Source organism: Telmatherina bonti (assembly GCF_933228915.1).
Source record: "Telmatherina bonti genome assembly, chromosome: 18".
Classification (NCBI taxonomy): domain Eukaryota; kingdom Metazoa; phylum Chordata; class Actinopteri; order Atheriniformes; family Telmatherinidae; genus Telmatherina; species Telmatherina bonti.
The window spans coordinates 30,265,699-30,271,866 of record NC_136616.1 but is presented as its reverse complement, the minus strand read 5'-3'; positions in this window follow the sequence as shown (position 1 = coordinate 30,271,866).

Genomic DNA, 6,168 nt, shown 5'->3' with positions numbered 1-6,168 from the left:
ACAAATAAGAAGCAAACTGGAAATCCATCCATCCATCTTCTGCCAATTATCCGGGGTCGGATCGCGGGGGCAGCAGCCGAAGCAGGGAAGCCCAGACTTCCCTCTCCCCAGCCACATTTGCCAACTCTGCAGGGGGGATCCCGAGGGGTTCCCAGGCCAGCCGAGAGATATAATCCCTCCAGCGTGTCCTGGGTCTTCCCCGGGGTCTCCTTCCAGAGGGACGTGCCTGGAACACCTCAACAGGGAGCAGTGGCTCTATTCTGAGCCCCTCCCGGATGACCGAGCTCCTTCGGAGGAAACCCATTTCAGCCGTCTGTATACGAGATCTCGTTCTTTCGGTCACGACCCACAGCTCCTGATCATCGGTGAAGGTAGGAACATAGATCGACTGGTAAATCAAGAGCTTTGCATTCTGGCTCAGCTTCTTCTTCACCACGACAGACCGGCGCAGAGTCCGCATTACTGCAGATGCTGCACCGATCCATCTGTCGATGCTCCATTATTACGTATAATCTCACAATTTTATGCATTAACACAGTTGGTGATTTTCTGCCATCACTTTTTCCCTGAATGATGTGTTTAATTCTTCATATTTTGAAAAATAATTGTCTTCTCCATGTTGAAGTAGTTGCTCTGCAGGGTGTCTCCATGTCTGTGATTGGTCAGATGCTGCAAACTCAACCCCTTTTCTTATCCAGATCCTGAAAGTCTGGGTTAGTAAACTCATGATTTTATTGCATGTGACAGAGGGATCTGTTAATCATCCTTGGCTTCTGCATATCTCAAGCGTAAACCTTGAACAACAAGGTTATTAAGTTACAATCAACCATATTTTTGCACGACTCTCATGTCATTGTAATACATATGTTTAAGATCTATGATTCACATACATCTTTTTAACAATCAAATGTTTTACCTTTTATATCATGTTATTTTATGCATGTTTTTAAATAAATATTTTCCATTCTTCTTTCAATTGTCAAAAACCTGCAGTACCCCAAATGTGACAGCAGATGTCAGTAATTCTCTTAAACACAAGGAAACATTTCACTCATCCGGAGTCATGATTTGCACATGGATGAGTCATGAGTCCGCCACATATTTAGTTTGGTTCAGTTAGGGTCATGTTTCTAAAAAAAAAATGTATAGATACACTGAAAGAGCTCCCTTCTAACAACATGCAGTCTTGTTGGTGTTAACATTTTTTCCACTTCAAATAGGACAATTTCTGCTGCAGAGTCTTGAATTTTTTTCTTTCTCCCGATTTCTAATTGTTTAATTTTTGTTTTATTTGTTTTTATAAATATTTACTCCATGCAAAATTATACAGAAAATAATCAGGTTTTGGATTGGGTAAACACAGCAGTTCATGAACAGAGAAAAGGTTTTCATCCTGGTGCGGCGGGGTAATACAACACAATATAACCTACTCTGTAACTATGTCAGGCAGTTTTCATATTTAAATACTTGGAAGTGATGCAGAGAAAGACTACTCACTTGAGGACAAACTACTTAATTTGGTCGCTACGAGAGCTGCAGGTTTTATAAATCCCTGCTTCAACACAGCTGACTGAAATTAATCCAACAGCCTATGAAGTTCTGCAAATCATTCTAACTGAAAATGCTGCCAGTAAGGTGATTTAGACAGGTCTCTTTGTACAGAACAGTGTTTAGCAAATCTGGTCCTTGAGGTGTGCAGCCCTGCAAGTATTAGGAGTTTCTTAGCTACAATACATCTTATTTATTCTTATATTCTAAATATTTATTCTCAATATTTTCGTATAATTCTCATTCATGTAAGACTGATTCATGTGCAAATCATGACTCCGGATGAGTGAAATGTTTCCTTGTGTTTAAGAGAATTACTGACATCTGCTGTCACATTTGGGGTACTGCAGGTTTTTGACAATGGAAAAAAGAATGGAAAATATTTCTTAAAAAACATGCATAAAATAACATGATATAAAAGTTAAAACATTTGATTGTTAAAAAGATGTATGTGAATCATAGATCTTAAACATATGTATTACAATGACATGAGACTCGTGCAAAAATATGGTTGATTGTAACTTAATAACCTTGTTCAAGGTTTACGCTTGAAATGAAGCACAATGAGAGCTGCTTTGAACAGTCGAGTCATTGTTTACAGCAGAGATATGCAGAAGCCAAGGATGATTAACAGATCCCTCTGTCACATGCAATAAAATCATGAGTTTACTAACCCAGACTTTCAGGATCTGGATAAGAAAAAGAGTTGAGTTTGCAGCATCTGACCAATCACAGACATGGAGACACCCTGCAGAGCAACTACTTCAACATGGAGAAGACAATTATTTTTCAAAATATGAAGAATTAAACACATCATTCAGGGAAAAAGTGATGGCAGAAAATCACCAACTGTGTTAATGCATAAAATTGTGAGATTATACGTAATAATGGAGCATCGACAGATGGATCGGTGCAGCGTCTGCAGTAATGTGGACTCTGCGCAGGTCTGTCGTGGTGAAGAAGAAGCTGAGCCAGAATGCAAAGCTCTTGATTTACCAGTCGATCTATGTTCCTACCTTCACCGATGATCAGGAGCTGTGGGTCGTGACCGAAAGAACGAGATCTCGTATACAGACGGCTGAAATGGGTTTCCTCCGAAGGGTGGCCGGGCTCTCCCATAGGGTGAGGAGCTCGGTCATCCGGGAGGGGCTCAGAATAGAGCCACTGCTCCCTGTTGAGGTGTCCCTCTGGGAGGAGACCCCGGGGAAGACCCAGGACACGCTGGAGGGATTATGTCTCTCGGCTGGCCTGGGAACGCCTCGGGATCCCCCCTGCAGAGTTGGCCAATGTAGCTGGGAGGAGGGAAGTCTGGGGTTCCCTGCTTCGGCAGCTACCCCCGCGACCCGACCCCGGATAATTGGCAGAAGATGGATGGATACATCATAATTTATCAGACAATATAAACGGAAATCAATAATTCCTCACTATGACACCACGAGCAGCTGTGCGTTCCATGATCTCATGCTTATGAAGTTCTGCCATGTGTGAGCCTCATTATTAGTCTCATTAGTACAGATGCAACTCTGCTGGATGTAAACAAGTCCTTTCCTAAGCGCTTGATCTGCCCACCGACATTGACAGAATGGCAACCATTTTCCCAGAGAACTGATTCTTTGGTAGGTTGTGTTGTTACATTTGTTGAGCTCTTAACCAGAACATAACCTGTTCTGGAGCAGATTAGATGTTCAGGGTAAGTTACCATGGAGATTTTTCTTGGTTAGTCGTTAACCAGCCTATAGAGAAAACCTCTGAAGTTACATGAATAAGAGATATTCCAGCTTTGCTGTACAGGCCTCAGATGTGTAGACACAGTCTACATGGATGATTTAAATTCAATGTAATCTGTTGTCAAATTCTGCACAAGCTTGGTAATGATCCAATCATGTGAGTCAGGTGTGTTGAGGCAGGGACACATCAATAACATGCAGTGGCGCTTGAGGACTCGATCAGGCCATGCCTGGATTACTCTATGTAAATTTGTCATTTAAATTGTAAGAAAAGTTGATTTTAGATACGATAATGTACTTTGTACTGCTTATAACAAGCAAATATTTAAAGCTTGAAGAAGAAAAATCAGAACTGTGAAAATGCTGAAGCTGAAACAGAAAATCATGCCATGATTGGGACAAATGTCACCCACTGCCGTATTAATGAACAAGACGCGTTGGTGCTGTGCACTGGTCATCAATCTGGGCTCTGATCTTGCTGGAAACACGGCGATTAGAACATTTGCCTGCAGAAATGGACCGCATGAAAAGACTGATAGACTGCAGGCTTGTTTCACAGCATGCAAATCCTCTCCAGCCTTTATTCCACCTGTTACACAAACACAGATGTTTTTTGAGCATGGTAGATTTGATCAGAGCGATCAGTTTCCTGCAGTCTGACATAGTGTCATGCAGCTGGAGGTGAGTGTGCTTTACAGCTATTATGACATGCAGAATATTTATTATTGTTTAGAAAAGAAAATTAAAATGAATAACTATAACATTCCCTGCCATTACTTTTCCTAATCTGGAATAATGTTTTGTTCTGTAATGTTGTATTGACATTATAAGCCCTTTATTGACTTGGTATTGGACTGATACTATATCTTGCAGTATCAACCCCCCTTCCTGGAGATCTGTTGTGTATTACAGATGTAGAGCTGAAGCAAATTTATACGTCTGATCCATTTTTCTTTTCCACCTCTAGATATGTTGGCAACACGGTTAAATGACTCCTTTCCTCCCCCACACCTCTTTTTCAACCCCGACCTACTCTTTGACTTTCATTGCCTCACGTCCAGACCATACTGCTTCATCTTCACAGCCAGCACCATCGCCAGGACCCTCCTCCTCCTTCCTCTCTGCAGCTTCATTGTCTACCATGGTCTCCAGCTATGGAGGAAACATTCCCGCACCCACTCAGCCGGAGCAGTGAGTCACACTGACTGCTTCACCTACCATCTGGCCATCATGGAGCTGATCTCCATCTTGGGGTATATTGTCAGCTGTTTTGGTATCTACATGAGGGACTTAAACACCTTGGCAGTGGGGCTTCTTCTTGCCATTTTCACCTGGTATGGAGAGATGTTCTGTCACATCCTGACCTGTGTGGAGCGCTACCTGGCCGTGGTGCATCCCATCACCTATTTGAGCTTGAAAAGTGAGAGATGGGTCAGAATCAGGAACGTCAGCACTGGCTGCGTCTGGCTGCTTTGCTTTGTGTGGATGAGCTTGATAATAAAGTTAACCGTTTTTGGTTTGGAGTTTGGCCTATTTATGCTATCCTTAGCAATCGTGTCTTTTTGCAGCTGTTCTGCACTCTGTGCATTGATTCGTCAAAGCCCAGGGGAACCCGGCAGGGTCAGGAGAAAGATCAACAAATCAAAGAGGATAGCGTTGTGCACCATTGTGTCCATACTGGCTGTGCTGGTAATGAGACTTATTTGGGATCTAGTTTGGATGGTGAAAACCTTATCGGGTGAAAGTGATAACTGCTTGATCAACGCACTTGGCATATGGTTTAATCTGCCCTGCAGTTTAGTGCTGCCTTTTCTGTTTCTGCACAGAACAGGAAAAGTAGTGTGTAAAAGAGTAAGAAGAGCTGCCAGTTCTTCTGCTAAATCCTAACAAATGTCTCCTTACAGAGAAGAAATTTGAGTTGCAGAGTGTAAAAAACATCCGATCTGTAGTTTTCATACATCACCAGTGTGCTGCCACCATGAGGCAAGGATGCAGCTGAAGCTTTGGACAGTTAAAGTTAAACTTATGACTGCCTTTTCTCCCTTCTGTCCAAAATAACATCCCTAATATGAATTAAATCTGTTTCCACAACAACAAGATTTGTACATGAAATCGTGTTTTCAAAAGAAACCAGAGACATATTACATCAGATGTGTGTCGGAGAAAATTCTCCTGGAAAGGAGCAGAAAAACCTGTTATAACGCAGATGTTGAGCAGGTACAGTAAATATCTCAGCAACTAATCGGCTGATTTTGAATATCAATATTCAGTCAGGAGCTTCCAGGGATAGACGCCACATGAAGATTAGAAATGCCATCAGGAAGAAGTGAAGCCCAAATAGTATGATAGAAAAAATGAATACTTCATTAAAAGACCTCCTTAATCTCCATGGAAACCATCAGGACCTTCATGATTCATTTTACACAAAGGCAGAGTCTTAGTACACACAGCAGAGCTCGTTTTCATTTTCATTGTACAGCTGGAATTTAACTTTTCACCATCAAATAGCAGACATGACTTGTGATTCTGGCTGCTAGATCCCACCGTTGCTGTCCCACAGTGATGACACGGACATCTTTGTAGGCAGCAGCATCTCAGCTGTCACACATTGTTTGTGTGGTTTAGTCGGAGTGAAAAAATGAAAAGGAGCTCTGAAGAAGACAATGCTGCTTTAAGATATTTTCCTTTTACATTCTTATACAATTGCTTGGTGTTTGACTTGTGTTTGGACTGAACGCCAGTGCTTGGTAGAGTCTTTCAGCAGAGTTTCTCCTGGTGATTTTACTGTGCTACATGTTAGGATTGCAAATATATACTGTTCTGCTACGTGCACTCGAGGCTCTTGTCAATAAGAAATCAATAATAATCACATAGAAATAGTTTCATATAATCT